A 17,595-nucleotide genomic window follows, 5' to 3' on the forward strand; every position below is an offset into this window, starting at 1 on the left:
AAACTTTAGTTATTAATCAATGTCTCACTTAGAAATAAGTCACATATCATCCTGATTTGTCTTGTATGAAGATGAGTATTAGATTAATGGACATCTAATGTAATTCAGATGCATGAACCCTACAAATTTGAATCTAATAAATAATTCCCACCAAGTATAAAGTCATGACTCCGATTCTTTATCAAAAATATATTCCTTACTTTTGGCATATCTTGAACTGTCAGCTAGCTTAATGGCACCAGGGAAAACTTTCAATCTAATAAATCACCAATGATTCTGCATGCAAAACAAATTCTTCAAACTAGTTTAAACTATTTAATTAACCTTTTAATAGTAAAACACATAAATCTAAAAGTAATGCTACATCCAAACAAAAACATGTTTTTAAGGCAACAATCACTACAAGCATTTTGATTCTATTGTCTCTTAAACAGTGTTAAAACTCAGGAAGGTGGGTGCTGAGTGTTTCCATGAAAGCAAAGGCATGAACCAACCTGGTAGGTGGGCGGAGTCAGGCAGAACTAACCTCTGATGGGCAGCCTATGGGCGGGACCACAGTTTCTTCATTCCAACCCATCTTAGTGAACCTTAAACTGCAAAACTGTTAACATGCACGTACCTCAGAAACAAGCTGCTTCTTAACTCTCCTGAAAACTCAAAGTTTTAATCAATCTGGGATTTAGAAACATTATTCTAAACATGGATTATTGTGTCATGCAACATATAAACAAACCTTCATTCCAACAAACAAAGACAAAACATCAAAGACAGACAAATTACCAAATTTGAAGCTTCAAGAATTAAAATAAATTTTTAACAATCTTTTTTCAAAATATGTTTTCTCAGCCATATCTTTTAATGCTATAATTGATCAATTTTGTTATGACAATTGTCAAGATCCTTTTCAAGATGAGTGCACAAGAGATCTCAAACTATTTAGAAGTACAACAACAGTTTTCATTTACATGAATCCAAATTTACTGATGCTGAAACCGTTTGCCAATTCTTTGTACTGTAACTCTGTAATAATAATAACTACAATCCTGAGGGTTATTGTTATAGTTCTCTTTTTGTTTGGCTCAATTTGATCGCAGCTGTATTCAAGAATTTATCTGCTCATTTTAAATGCAAAGAAGTGTTTTAAGCCGGCGTTGACATTTTTATGGTATACCCAAACAAAACAAAAACTGCAGTGTTTGACTTAATCAGAAATTAAGATAAGAAGCTTGACTCCAAACTGGCCTTTTTCCCACATAGTGTTTCAAAGGGAGGACACACATAATTATCCTTAATTTGGCTATTTAAATTTTGAGAATTGGGGAGAAACGTATTACTAGAACCCCTCTTTTACAATCCAAATGCTGATAAATGTTCCAATGTTTTATCTCTTAGTAATCTGAAATTACCCCTTTCTACTCCTATGTATTCTTTTAATCTTTCAACCCTAAAAATATCAAACAAGGAGACTGGAGTTTGAGCCGACCATCCTCTTTAGTGTTGAGAGAGCCTTTATTTATTTTCTTTTCCTAAAATGAAGGATTTTACTTGTCTTTATTCCGTTATAAAAATCCTAACCTTGGTTCCAAAACAAAACTCTTCAACCCCAATCTGTGTTCCCCAGAGTAGACATTTTGAGTATTATTGCATTTCAAAGCCACCAAATGACTGGAACCCGTCATTGGCTTAGATCTGTTTTAATAGGTAATCGGTCTACTTTTAATTAAGTATTATAATTTTATGGACACAAAATCTATGGCTTACAGGCTTCAGGAGTCCAGGAACCACAAGTTGAGTACTGCTGCATTGAACAATGATGTTAACTTTCTGCAGATCGAAGAGAGGATTGGCTAATATCTCCAGACCTGTTAATGCATTATTTCTGCTTGGACAATAATCAGATTTAAAAGTCACTAGTTCACAGCCCCTAATTTTACCTCAGATCATATTTGCTCCTAACCCAGTTTATAAGAAGCTTCAGACAAACATTATGCTAAAAAGCCAAAAACAAACAAAAACACAGATCTGTTTTAAAATAAAGAAAAAGCATGCTTAAAAAACTTGGCGGGAAATAATTCCACAGTTCTGAAGGCCTTTTCTATGCAGAGTCTTTTAGGGAACATGAGATTAGTTTAATTTTGTGTGGTACCACTGTCCAATCAGATTATTTCTTACCTTCAAAAATCACCCAATTTTTCTCATTAAAGTTTTGTTTTGCGAAGGAAAATGTGTTTAACAAAACCAATTACTCTCAAAAGTTTAAAAAGTTTTAGCCAGTGATATCTTAGAAAACAACAAGTGTTTTAATATTCCTGTGCAGCACAGAACTGATTAGGTTTCTCATTCCTTCCACAAAGGGAGAAAAAAAGAACCTGCAGAACCAAGCCTTTCATAGTTTTTGTCAGGACCTGATATAAGGTACAGTGTAAATCAACACGCTGCATGAATCAGAAGAGGGAAGGAAAAAACTAATATAACCTCTTCCCAGCAGCTGCTGTGAAAACAATGAATTTGTACTTTCCACAAGCGTCAGTTAGCACTTGCGGACAAAAACTGCACTCCACTGTAAATACTGTGTCAGGGACTGTATGAAGACCATCTGCAGTAAAACTAAGTCTGTTTTATTGAGGTCTCTACCCATTAGTGCAACACTTTAGAAGAACAGAAAAACTTTCCCTAACTGTTTCACCCGAAGCAGAGACAGAATGAACATATCGACCACTCAGTCTTGGCTGCTCTTTGATACATTTAGCTGATAAAACAGAGTGTGTCGCTCCTGAATCTACAACAAAGAAATTTATTGATCCATCACCATCATAGAAAACATAGGCATTCTTTTAAAAGCAGGGTTCTGTGTGTGGAGATATGTGCCTGGTAAAACTACGGAGGCACCTTCTAAGTGTAATATGGCCTCTGTAAGCAACCTATGTGAATCAGTATCATCATGCAACTGTGTGTGTGTTTGTGATACCTCACGCTCCTTAAGAGACCCTTCCTCAATGCGAGTGACAGCCAGATCCTCCCCCCGTCAGTTACTGCTGTCAGGCCGCTGCAGTTTCTCTGGACATTCATTCCTCCAGTGTCCCAACTTTCCACAGTTATGGCAAGCATCGGAGCGGGACCACTGTCCCCTTCCCCGACCTCTGCCCTGGCGTCCCCTGCCTCGTCCTCGAGGAAAAGAACCACGTTGATTTGTACTGCAGTACAGGGTCAAGGTAGCGTTATGCAAATCAGTCCCTCTTTTGTCCACTTTTTCTTCTTCCTGTCGTTGATGACATCATCGCTGTGTAAAGCATGCTCCTCAAAACGCACCCCATGTCTCCAACCAACATAAAGAATCTTAGTTTGTGCTGCGATCTCAGGGAGAAGTCCTTCCATAATATATCCACACAGCATCTTTTCCCAGGGGCCCAAAACTGTAAAGTCAGCGGGGCGTTCCATACCTGAATGTTTATTGAACGCTTCTTCCATCTGGTAAAGAAAATCAGCGACAGTCTCATCAGGACATTGTTTAACTTACTCTTCTTCCTCTTTTTTTATCTTCTCCTCATTGTCTTCCACTTCGTAACCATGTAAACTCATGAAGCTAACAGGAGAGGAGAGGAAAGGTATTTTCTGGTCCTTTGATGATCCCTGTCACTGGTCATCTGTAGGCTGGTGCATAATCACACCTTCCACTCTGCTGGGGCCGCTGTGTTCGGTGAGGTCAGCCTGCACTGCAGGTGGATGTGTGGGTTGACTCATGGGCTGATGCTGAAGCGGACTGGTGAGTTGTCTTGGCTGACTTGCTTCTGGAGGAGGACGGGAGTCTAGATCGAGGTCTGCCATCTGGAGGGCCCGCAACTCCGTCTGTAAAGATGGATATAGACAGGAGGGTGAAGCATCACTAGGTCTATATGGGGGTGGATACGTGGGGTCATCAACGGCACGCCCAGCTTTGTCATACCTGTTCCCCACGTCCCCGGACAAATCTTTTCCCCCTGCCATCTGTTTCAATTCGGACTTTCTTTCCCTACGCATACCCTCCGTAATCCATTCATTCCAACACTTCACCCACATTTCTCTCTGATCTAAATCTTGTTTTTTAATCCTTTTTTTATTTTTTTTAATTTTCTCCCAATCACCATCCATCAACTGTTTTATTTTATTCAACTGATTTACGCTCAAACTTCCACCTTGTGGAAAACCAAACTTATCTTCCCAAATTAAAGCCCATTTAACACAATCATCCCCACCTTTTTTCTTTCATTATTTTATAAATCGCAGAGTCTGGAGAAGGAGGCACCCCTGATGCCTTTGAGGTTCCGGAACCCATTTTTTTTTTCCTTTACCCATTCAGCGGCACGTCTGCCGTCTGGCTTTTCTTCTTTATGAGGTGTAGAAAATTGCAGAAAACCACCCGCAAAACCCTGTGTTTTGCTTTATCTTATTGTTACCAATAAGAACCTCCCTGTATCCTTACAGGGTGACCTGGTCCTCAGCAGATGTCCTCCCTCTCGCAACTCCGGAACCTAATTAATTAGTTAGGAGATGATGGTTAATGTGTAATAAAAATAATATACATTATATCATACAGAGCAACTTCTCACCCAGATATATTTGAAGACAAATAGTTCGGATCCAATCGGCCAGAAGCCACAGGCGGGCACGAGGACTCCCCTCCGTAAAATGGAGGTGGACTGAGGACAACGTCTGCAGGCTGGCCAGGCGTCCGTGTCCCCTCCTGCGGTTTCCTCTGGCACGTTAGATCCTGTTCGTGACGCCAAAATTGTAATGGAATTTTCTTATCAAAGTGTGAGAGAAGTTGACTCACAACAAGAGAAAATCCGGACTTTGTCTTTATAAGTTTTATTCAAAGGCATTAAGCGTTTGAAGACCCTGTCACTGAGGTTAGTCAATGAAGCAGAGCCCCGATCAACATTTACACACAGTATTTATACCAAACATGACAGTGTTATCTCAACTTCAAAGAGTCTGTGTTTTATAGCCCTAGACCCTCCTCGGGTTCAGAGGTGACAAAGTTATCTAGGAACAAACCATCGGCTCTTCCTGAGGCATCACCCTAAATTATGGGTTTTAACCATTAAACTTCTGATAATGGCTTTTACAGCTTCCTCCTCTAACACAGATGTTCTGAGGAGCGAGGTAACCTAAAGTTCATACACTTTGGAACATTTAAATAAAGAATTTCCATTACAAAAAGAGCTGAAATATTTTAGAGGGAAAAATAAAAAAAATATACAAGTAAACTAATGTAGTGTCCACACCCTTAAACTACTGCTTTTCTGAAGCACCTTTTTTATTTTGTACACCACTCATTCTTTTTGGGAGGTGGTCTGTCAGCCTAGCACATCTTGATTTTGCAATATTTGCCCAAAATTTATCTGCCAAAACATTCCAGTTTGGTCAAATTACTAAAACCTGTCCTCACAAGAGATGGACAAGTACCACTACTAATATCACCCTACAGATTTTTTATTGTATTCAGCTCTAGAGCCTGGCTTAGCCACTCCAAAACTTTAATCTTATCTGGTGAAGCCATTGTTTTGTTGATTTGGATGTATGATTTGCTCGTAATTATGCTTAAAGATGAAATTCCTTGTCCTCTTACTCTTTCTAGCAGAAGCCTAAAGGTTTACAAAAGCCCTATCTCCAGGTAAAGAAAAAATAACCCTAAATGCTGTCAGTTCTTGGATTCATTGTGGGTATGGTGTTCTTTTGGTCTCATCAAACTTTAATACATTTTGCAACATGCTTTTGTGAAACTTCAATTGTTGGATCTTATTGTGCTTCTACTTTGTTCAAAATGTGCTTCATCAAAGTTCCTCTAGATCCCACTAATGCTCTCAAAGCTCTTTGCAGACTATAGATTTGGATCAAAGATAAATAAATGTCAGGAAACTAGATTAGCTAAACTTTACTTGGGGTTAATCAAAGGTACTTTAAAGGGTCACAGGTGTGTGGACATATACAAATATTATTTTTGTGGTTGAAGTAATCTGCATACATGATTGAAAAAGCAATTGTGCTTGTCAGACGTCACCCTGCTGCCCTTCCTGTTTCCTCCACTTGCCCCAAGCTGAAAAACCTTACAAAATGTGGATGTGCACGACAAGCTGAAACAACAGAACATACTATTTTTGTCAAGAGATGCCATTTGTTGGGACAACAAGAGCAATTATTAATCAAACATCCCAAAAGTCTTGGCTGCACCAGGATGTCTGCAAGGAGTACTGGTGGACTATATTGGGCAGGTACAGACTAGCCCAGATCTACTATCTAAGCAATGTGTGTACATGTGTCCAGGGGCCCATTGTGGTCTATGAAAATAAGTGATGTGATATAAGGTTAGAACATGTAACCAATAGAAATTGAATTAAAGCTGCATCCAGCTTGAATTTATGAGTAATGTGCCCAGCATTTCATCTTTATTGGTTATAAGTGCTAACTGATTATCAAGAAGAAAACACTATAGTTTTAGTCCTCTTGGTATTACCCCTTTAAAGTACTTGTGGCATTGAAAGTTCATGATAAATTCAAATACAGGTCCTTCTCAAAATATTAGCATATTGTGATAAAGTTCATTATTTTCCATAATGTCATGATGAAAATTTAACATTCATATATTTTAGATTCATTGCACACTAACTGAAATATTTCAGGTCTTTTATTGTCTTAATACGGATGATTTTGGCATACAGCTCATGAAAACCCAAAATTCCTATCTCACAAAATTAGCATATTTCATCCGACCAATAAAAGAAAAGTGTTTTTAATACAAAAAACGTCAACCTTCAAATAATCATGTACAGTTATCTAGGAACAAACCATTGGCTCTTCCTGAGGCTCTTCTTTGATACATTTAGCTGATAAAACAGAGTGTGTCGCTCCTGAATCTACAACAAAGAAATTTATTGATCCATCACCATCATAGAAAACATAGGCATTCTTTTAAAAGCAGGGTTCTGTGTGTGGAGATATGTGCCTGGTAAAACTACGGAGGCACCTTCTAAGTGTAATATGGCCTCTGTAAGCAACCTATGTGAATCAGTATCATCATGCAACTGTGTGTGTGTTTGTGATACCTCACGCTCCTTAAGAGACCCTTCCTCAATGCGAGTGACAGCCAGATCCTCCTCCCGTCAGTTACTGCTGTCAGGCCGCTGCAGTTTCTCTGGACATTCATTCCTCCAGTGTCCCAACTTTCCACAGTTATGGCAAGCATCGGAGCGGGACCACTGTCCCCTTCCCTGACCTCTGCCCTTGCGTCCCCTGCCTCGTCCTCGAGGAAAAGAACCACGTTGATTTGTACTGCAGTACAGGGTCAAGGTAGCGTTATGCAAATCAGTCCCTCTTTTGTCCACTTTTTCTTCTTCCTGTCGTTGATGACATCATCGCTGTGTAAAGCATGCTCCTCAAAACGCACCCCATGTCTCCAACCAACATAAAGAATCTTAGTTTGTGCTGCGATCTCAGGGAGAAGTCCTTCCATAATATATCCACACAGCATCTTTTCCCAGGGGCCCAAAACTGTAAAGTCAGCGGGGCGTTCCATACCTGAATGTTTATTGAACGCTTCTTCCATCTGGTAAAGAAAATCAGCGACAGTCTCATCAGGACATTGTTTAACTTACTCTTCTTCCTCTTTTTTTATCTTCTCCTCATTGTCTTCCACTTCGTAACCATGTAAACTCATGAAGCTAACAGGAGAGGAGAGGAAAGGTATTTTCTGGTCCTTTGATGATCCCTGTCACTGGTCATCTGTAGGCTGGTGCATAATCACACCTTCCACTCTGCTGGGGCCGCTGTGTTCGGTGAGGTCAGCCTGCACTGCAGGTGGATGTGTGGGTTGACTCATGGGCTGATGCTGAAGCGGACTGGTGAGTTGTCTTGGCTGACTTGCTTCTGGAGGAGGACGGGAGTCTAGATCGAGGTCTGCCATCTGGAGGGCCCGCAACTCCGTCTGTAAAGATGGATATAGACAGGAGGGTGAAGCATCACTAGGTCTATATGGGGGTGGATACGTGGGGTCATCAACGGCACGCCCAGCTTTGTCATACCTGTTCCCCACGTCCCCGGACAAATCTTTTCCCCCTGCCATCTGTTTCAATTCGGACTTTCTTTCCCTACGCATACCCTCCGTAATCCATTCATTCCAACACTTCACCCACATTTCTCTCTGATCTAAATCTTGTTTTTTAATCCTTTTTTTATTTTTTTAATTTTCTCCCAATCACCATCCATCAACTGTTTTATTTTATTCAACTGATTTACGCTCAAACTTCCACCTTGTGGAAAACCAAACTTATCTTCCCAAATTAAAGCCCATTTAACACAATCATCCCCACCTTTTTTCTTTCATTATTTTATAAATCGCAGAGTCTGGAGAAGGAGGCACCCCTGATGCCTTTGAGGTTCCGGAACCCATTTTTTTTTTTCCTTTACCCATTCAGCGGCACGTCTGCCGTCTGGCTTTTCTTCTTTATGAGGTGTAGAAAATTGCAGAAAACCACCCGCAAAACCCTGTGTTTTGCTTTATCTTATTGTTACCAATAAGAACCTCCCTGTATCCTTACAGGGTGACCTGGTCCTCAGCAGATGTCCTCCCTCTCGCAACTCCGGAACCTAATTAATTAGTTAGGAGATGATGGTTAATGTGTAATAAAAATAATATACATTATATCATACAGAGCAACTTCTCACCCAGATATATTTGAAGACAAATAGTTCGGATCCAATCGGCCAGAAGCCACAGGCGGGCACGAGGACTCCCCTCCGTAAAATGGAGGTGGACTGAGGACAACGTCTGCAGGCTGGCCAGGCGTCCGTGTCCCCTCCTGCGGTTTCCTCTGGCACGTTAGATCCTGTTCGTGACGCCAAAATTGTAATGGAATTTTCTTATCAAAGTGTGAGAGAAGTTGACTCACAACAAGAGAAAATCCGGACTTTGTCTTTATAAGTTTTATTCAAAGGCATTAAGCGTTTGAAGACCCTGTCACTGAGGTTAGTCAATGAAGCAGAGCCCCGATCAACATTTACACACAGTATTTATACCAAACATGACAGTGTTATCTCAACTTCAAAGAGTCTGTGTTTTATAGCCCTAGACCCTCCTCGGGTTCAGAGGTGACAAAGTTATCTAGGAACAAACCATCGGCTCTTCCTGAGGCATCACCCTAAATTATGGGTTTTAACCATTAAACTTCTGATAATGGCTTTTACAGCTTCCTCCTCTAACACAGATGTTCTGAGGAGCGAGGTAACCTAAAGTTCATACACTTTGGAACATTTAAATAAAGAATTTCCATTACAAAAAGAGCTGAAATATTTTAGAGGGAAAAATAAAAAAAATATACAAGTAAACTAATGTAGTGTCCACACCCTTAAACTACTGCTTTTCTGAAGCACCTTTTTTATTTTGTACACCACTCATTCTTTTTGGGAGGTGGTCTGTCAGCCTAGCACATCTTGATTTTGCAATATTTGCCCAAAATTTATCTGCCAAAACATTCCAGTTTGGTCAAATTACTAAAACCTGTCCTCACAAGAGATGGACAAGTACCACTACTAATATCACCCTACAGATTTTTTATTGTATTCAGCTCTAGAGCCTGGCTTAGCCACTCCAAAACTTTAATCTTATCTGGTGAAGCCATTGTTTTGTTGATTTGGATGTATGATTTGCTCGTAATTATGCTTAAAGATGAAATTCCTTGTCCTCTTACTCTTTCTAGCAGAAGCCTAAAGGTTTACAAAAGCCCTATCTCCAGGTAAAGAAAAAATAACCCTAAATGCTGTCAGTTCTTGGATTCATTGTGGGTATGGTGTTCTTTTGGTCTCATCAAACTTTAATACATTTTGCAACATGCTTTTGTGAAACTTCAATTGTTGGATCTTATTGTGCTTCTACTTTGTTCAAAATGTGCTTCATCAAAGTTCCTCTAGATCCCACTAATGCTCTCAAAGCTCTTTGCAGACTCTAGATTTGGATCAAAGATAAATAAATGTCAGGAAACTAGATTAGCTAAACTTTACTTGGGGTTAATCAAAGGTACTTTAAAGGGTCACAGGTGTGTGGACATATACAAATATTATTTTTGTGGTTGAAGTAATCTGCATACATGATTGAAAAAGCAATTGTGCTTGTCAGACGTCACCCTGCTGCCCTTCCTGTTTCCTCCACTTGCCCCAAGCTGAAAAACCTTACAAAATGTGGATGTGCACGACAAGCTGAAACAACAGAACATACTATTTTTGTCAAGAGATGCCATTTGTTGGGACAACAAGAGCAATTATTAATCAAACATCCCAAAAGTCTTGGCTGCACCAGGATGTCTGCAAGGAGTACTGGTGGACTATATTGGGCAGGTACAGACTAGCCCAGATCTACTATCTAAGCAATGTGTGTACATGTGTCCAGGGGCCCATTGTGGTCTATGAAAATAAGTGATGTGATATAAGGTTAGAACATGTAACCAATAGAAATTGAATTAAAGCTGCATCCAGCTTGAATTTATGAGTAATGTGCCCAGCATTTCATCTTTATTGGTTATAAGTGCTAACTGATGATCAAGAAGAAAACACTATAGTTTTAGTCCACTTGGTATTACCCCTTTAAAGTACTTGTGGCATTGAAAGTTCATGATAAATTCAAATACAGGTCCTTCTCAAAATATTAGCATATTGTGATAAAGTTCATTATTTTCCATAATGTCATGATGAAAATTTAACATTCATATATTTTAGATTCATTGCACACTAACTGAAATATTTCAGGTCTTTTATTGTCTTAATACGGATGATTTTGGCATACAGCTCATGAAAACCCAAAATTCCTATCTCACAAAATTAGCATATTTCATCCGACCAATAAAAGAAAAGTGTTTTTAATACAAAAAACGTCAACCTTCAAATAATCATGTACAGTTATGCACTCAATACTTGGTCGGGAATCCTTTTGCAGAAATGACTGCTTCAATGCGGCGTGGCATGGAGGCAATCAGCCTGTGGCACTGCTGAGGTCTTATGGAGGCCCAGGATGCTTCGATAGTGGCCTTTAGCTCATCCAGAGTGTTGGGTCTTGAGTCTCTCAACGTTCTCTTCACAATATCCCACAGATTCTCTATGGGGTTCAGGTCAGGAGAGTTGGCAGGCCAATTGAGCACAGTGATACCATGGTCAGTAAACCATTTACCAGTGGTTTTGGCACTGTGAGCAGGTGCCAGGTCATGCTGAAAAATGAAATCTTCATCTCCATAAAGCTTTTCAGCAGATGGAAGCATGAAGTGCTCCAAAATCTCCTGATAGCTAGCTGCTTTGACCCTGCCCTTGATAAAACACAGTGGACCAACACCAGCAGTTGACACGGCACCCCAGACCATCACTGACTGTGGGTACTTGACACTGGACTTCTGGCATTTTGGCATATCCTTCTCCCCAGTCTTCCTCCAGACTCTGGCACCTTAATTTCCGAATGACATGCAGAATTTGCTTTCATCCGAAAAAAGTACTTTGGACCACTGAGCAACAGTCCAGTGCTGCTTCTCTGTAGCCCAGGTCAGGCGCTTCTGCCGCTGTTTCTGGTTCAAAAGTGGCTTGACCTGGGGAATGCAGCACCTGTAGCCCATTTCCTGCACACGCCTGTGCACGGTGGCTCTGGATGTTTCTACTCCAGACTCAGTCCACTGCTTCCGCAGGTCCCCCAAGGTCTGGAATCGGCCCTTCTCCACAATCTTCCTCAGGGTCCGGTCACCTCTTCTTGTTGTGCAGCGTTTTCTGCCACACTTTTTCCTTCCCACAGACTTCCCACTGAGGTGCCTTGATACAGCACTCTGGGAACAGCCTATTTGTTCAGAAATTTCTTTCTGTGTCTTACCCTCTTGCTTGATTGTGTCAATAGTGGCCTTCTGGACAGCAGTCAGGTCGGCAGTCTTACCCATGATTGGGGTTTTGGGTGATGAACCAGGCTGGGAGTTTTAAAGGCCTCAGGAATCTTTTGCAGGTGTTTAGAGTTAACTCGTTGATTCAGATGATTAGGTTCATAGCTCGTTTAGAGACCCTTTTAATGATATGCTAATTTTGTGAGATAGGAATTTTGAGTTTTCATGAGCTGTATGCCAAAATCATCCGTATTAAGACAATAAAAGACCTGAAATATTTCAGTTAGTGTGCAATGAATCTAAAATATATGAATGTTAAATTTTCATCATGACATTATGGAAAATAATTAACTTTATCACAATATCATAATATTTTGAGAAGGACCTGTACATTTATGGAAAGGAAACACTGATAAAATATTTAAAAAGGAACTTTATGGCGCAGAAATGAAAAGTTGTTGAGATTATCATACCGCACCAACAGTAAACAGAACGACAGAACAAGCACAACTTACAAATTTTTAAAATAACTCTCTAAGATGGACTAGATCTCGCTACATTAATAAATACACGTGTATATATTAGCCATTATTTACATTAGATCAATTGTTTTGTTTAAATTTTTGGATGTGTGGGAAAAGTGTGTCACAGGCATTTTAAAACCTGAGATATTGGCTCCTTGAACCAGGACTAAAAACATTATTATTTGCGACGGTCTTCATTTAATTTTATCAATTGATTCTTTTAATGTAATGCTTTTAAGTGTTTGACATATGGAGTTATCTTTTTAAGCAAACGTGGATTTTTTTCTATGCTTTTTTCAGTATTCTTCCTTTAATTTCCTGTAAAGCACTTTGAATTACCTTATGAATGAATGGTGTTATGCAAATCCCTTGCCTTGTCTCTTGTGGACTGGCGGTATGAATTTGCCTTATTCTAAAAGCACGCCTTGTCCTTTATTATTTGCACTTCAAGTTATATAAATGGTTATTTTGTGTCCGAATGATCTGAGCTCTTGTATCTCTCCTTTGCTGGTCTTCAGATTTTTTTTGTCTCAAATTTTGATGAAATTTGTTCGGCTAATGAAATCGGATAGACCTCTCATTTAGGGAAGGTGACACACTGATATGAATTCCCTGTGGAATGTCTCCAACACCATCGCACCCATCTTGCTCCTTTAACTTCACATACTATTCATTGTTTTCCCAATAAAACATAATTATGTTGCATGTTATTTACTCCCTGACACTGCTTCTAATGGCTGTTCACAGCAAACAGGGATTGAAATCGATAAGTAACAATTTTGTGGTAATGACATTAAAGGAGTCGTTCCATCCATCTCTCTCCCTTAAATGACTAATAACTGATAGTGCAGAAAATTACTCTCATGTTATACAAGGTTGATCCAAGGTTGTTTCACACCATCTACCTTCTGTGTAGTTCTCATGCTGTGGACTGAACAGTTGGTTCATTTTGTTTGTGTTGCTCTGAAATGCAATTGTGTAGGTGGTGGAAAAGTGGACTTGTTTACAAAATAACAGATTACAGTTCAGTAAAACAAAACAAATATTTTTTAAATAAACTTTCTAACAAGTGCTCCTTTAGTCTTAGACCTCTTATTTGGAATTTTTTAAGAGGAATAGTATTCAAAGTCATCAATAGCACACAGTGGGTTTTAAAGCATGTGTAGGACAGGAAAATGGTTATGTGCCATGAGAATGTTTATTTTGCAGGCTTCTTTTAATCAACACATCAGTGGAAAATGACATGATTCAGATGAGCCCTAACCACCACTAAAGCTGCATTGTGGCACAGGGGAGACTGCGATCTCTGCAGGGGTATTATCACAATTTACACATTATTTTTACTGATCTGATATTATGTCTACCCTGTCTTCAACTGCTCCTCACAAATATTTGAAGAGTATTCTCACTCTTTTCTTTCAGACATTCTCACAGGTCTAAAATGCGAATGTCAGAAAGACAACATTGTTTCTTTGTAGTTGCATCTGCAGTGGAAGAAATACTTTTAGTCAGGTCTCCGATCTTAACTAGTATTTTTGTTTATTTCCCCTTTTTTCTTGTCTAAAAGCCAACAACACTTGTCCATACTTTCGAACCAGTACTTTTTCAATATTTGGTGCTGCAGAAATTTGTTTTTCCTAAATTCCAATTGTTCCAATGAAAGATTTTTGGAAATTAAAATTTTCAGTACAATGTGCAAAATAGGCATATGAATGCACCAAGTGAAACAGGTATTTTAAATGAAAGGGTACTGGTTTAAGAAATTCCACATTTTGTTACCACTAACCCACATTGCAAATTAATTTAGATAAGTAAGCAATGTTGCTCTCCGTTTTCTATGCAGGTTTTTCACAAAACTGTAAACGGTATTTTAATTGTTATTTGTCATAGTGTTAACGGCCGACTTGACCCACATGCAGAAAAACACAACTAAACAGAGAAGCGTTTAGTAAGAAGTTTTATTTGCAGAACCAGGTACTGGAAACCGAGGATGCTGAGCGACTGCAAGAGAAAAGCGAACGCAGGTAAGACACCACCAAAGAAACCTTAACAATGTGCTCCATGTAAGAACTTACGTCCGGTTTAGTTAGGTCCGCCAGGGAGAGAGGTTATGATCCTGGACGGGCTGTGAACAACACTGCAATGTTGGAGCAAGGTAGTCCTGAGAGGTTCGGAGGAGGGTGGACAGGGTTCGCCTGGAGCTATGAAGTAAACATCTGATCCAGCAGCCAGCGGGTAGAAGAGCGAGAATCCAGAATCCATAAACTGTTAGAAGTCTTCCAGAGATCTCTTAGGAACTAGGCTTTGGTATCCTGAGACAGATAAGACCATTAGTCAAGGGAATAAACAGAGTCTTCACAGAAGATCAAAAACTTCACAAAATCATGAAATTGGCCAGGCTGAATACCACGAGGAGGCAAAACACTCAGGCGTCGAAGTACTGGCTCGCCTCCTTCTTATAGTCCTCCAGCTGATGACACTCATGCGATACACCTGACCACCCAGAACTCAGCTCCTAACGCCCCTACTGGTGGAAAAGGGTTAGTAGCAGGCAAAAATAACCAGGATCTGACATTATTTTTCTGAATTTTCTGAATTACTTTACATGTGTCAAACTATCTTTAGTGTTTTCATGTATTTCTAATATTCATACCTATAGACACTTTTCACATTGTGTCATGTTAACACTGTCAACCTTTTTGTATTTCAATGGAATTGTATGTGATAGAACAATACAAAGTAGTACATTGAAGTGAGGGGAAAAGGAAATATAGTTTTCAATTTTGTTTGGAAAAACAAATGTTAGAAAGGCCTAAAATTGTATTGAGCTCTGCTTAGTCAATACTTTGTCGAACCAACTTCCACTGTGATTACATCTAAACGTGTTTTTGGGGGATAAACCAACCTTGCCCTTATAGAGACTGAAAATGTTATTCAATTTTTCTTTGAAAAATAGCTGATACTCATTCAGAATGGATTGAGAATAAATCAATTATCAAGTCCTGCCACAAATTTTAGGTTTGGAGTTTCATTTTAACAAATAAAAATGTTTGATCTAAAGCATTCCATTGTAGCTCTGTGTTTGTTCATTGTTCTAATAGACGATGACCCTCCCCAGCAATCTCAAGTATCTTTCACCCTCTAACAGGTGTCTTTCAGGATGACACTTTAGATTCATTCATTGTCCCATCAGATCTGTCCAAATTCCGTCTCTGCTGAAATAAACTATCCCCATAACATGATGCTCTCACCACCATGTTTCACTGTGGGATAGTGTGTGCAGGGTTACATCCAGTGCACGTTTTCAGCTAATCAAAATGATTAGGTTTAAAGGTTTAATTTCAGTTTCATCTGACCAGAGCACTTTCTTCTACGTCTTTGCTGTATTCTCCACAGCTTGTGACATATTACAAATTGGTTTTCTTCTAACAATGGCTTCGGTCTTGCTACTCTTACATGAATTCAGATTTGTGGAGTGCATGACTAATGGTTGTGTTGTTGACAGAGTCTCCCTCCTGAAATGTGGATCTGTAGCTTGTCTTGAGTTACCATCGGTCTCTAACCTGGTTCATTGATTAGTGGTGTTCTTGATCAGCCTGTCAGTTTAGGTGGACAGATGTAAATTGGTAGCTTTGGATTTCTACCATACTCTTGCCTTTTTGTACAATGGATTAAACAGTCATCTATAGCCCTTTGTAAACCTTTCAACATTCTTGTGTGTTCCTTGGTGTTAGTGATTCTGATTGGATTGTTCATTATTAGTCTCTATCAAAACGTCCACATAACAACTGTATTTACACTGATATTAAATTACACACTGGTGGATCATATTGGCTGATTAGGTGACTTCAAGGTAATTGGTTGCACTGGATTTTAGTGATGGGTATCAGAATAAAAATAGCTAAATACAAAAAGCAAAAAACATAATTTCCCTCCAGTTTTGCAATTATGATCTACTTTGTGTTGATGAATCTGATAAAATCCCAATAAAATGCATTGAAGCTAGTGCTTCTTACATAAAAATTGTATTACATGACACTGTATTAAAGACAAGCAGACTCTTTCGAGTACTGGCAGCAGTAGCATAGAAATGCTCCAGACCTTTTTATATGACTCACACAATTACTTTAATAAGGGAGCGAGAGAGGATACCCTAGGAAAAGTAGTAGTAATAGACAGTTATATTTGTATTTCACTCTTACATATGTAAATTCTTGTCATTTTCTGCTGTGTATCAGAAAATGAAACCTAAACAGATATTGACTTGGTCAATGTTATATTAAAGTCCCTGCTGAATGAAATTAAATTGGTGCTTAAATTTAGTGATTTAAAAATTATCTTACAACTTCAGTCAGTCATTTTCTACTGCTTATTCCATAGTGGGTTGCTGGTGCCTATCTCCAGCAGTCTATGGGCAAGAGGCAGGGTACACCCTGGACAGGTTGCCAGTCCATCGCAGGACAACACACAAACAACCACGCACACATACACTTAAAGGCAATTTAGAGTTACCAATTAACCTAACAGGCATGTCTTTGGACTGTGGGAGGAAGCCAGAGTACCTGGTGAGTACCCACACATGCACAGGGAGAACATGCAAACTCCATGCAGAAAGACCCCAGGCCAGGAACCAAACCCAGGACCTTCTTGCTGCAAGGCAACAGCGCTACCAACTGCACCACCGTGCAGCCTATCTTACAACTTGCGAAGTGTTATTGTTAATGAGACAGTGTTCAGTGACTGACAAATATTGTGCAAGCACTTGGCAGGGCACTTGACCAAAGCAAGTATCACCAATTTCAAAAAGATTAATAATGTTCCAAATTTAACTGCTGAATTTTTGTGGTGTGTGTCAAAGCCCAGAGAAGAGTGGCTGTTTTTCCTTTTCTGTTCTAACTGAGTCAGGAATTTAAGAGCGAATGAAAAGGCCCACAAGACTGCGAGACAGCAGAGGCTGCAGTAGAAGAGTCAGTGATGTCAGCAGAAGCATGTTCACTGGTAACAAGCTGTCTCACGGTGGTTAGACTGACAGAGCAGAACCGGTTCTTCTTAGATATTTATTCATATTAACATGTAGACTCAAACTGATCAGCAAACACCCAGCAATAACAACCTCTTTAAAACAGGGGTGAGGAAGATTGTAAATACACTCCACTCACCAAAGGCTGCTAATCTCATTGATTTCAGATGAATGG

This window comes from Girardinichthys multiradiatus, chromosome 7 (genome assembly GCF_021462225.1).
Source record: "Girardinichthys multiradiatus isolate DD_20200921_A chromosome 7, DD_fGirMul_XY1, whole genome shotgun sequence".
Lineage (NCBI taxonomy): Eukaryota > Metazoa > Chordata > Actinopteri > Cyprinodontiformes > Goodeidae > Girardinichthys > Girardinichthys multiradiatus.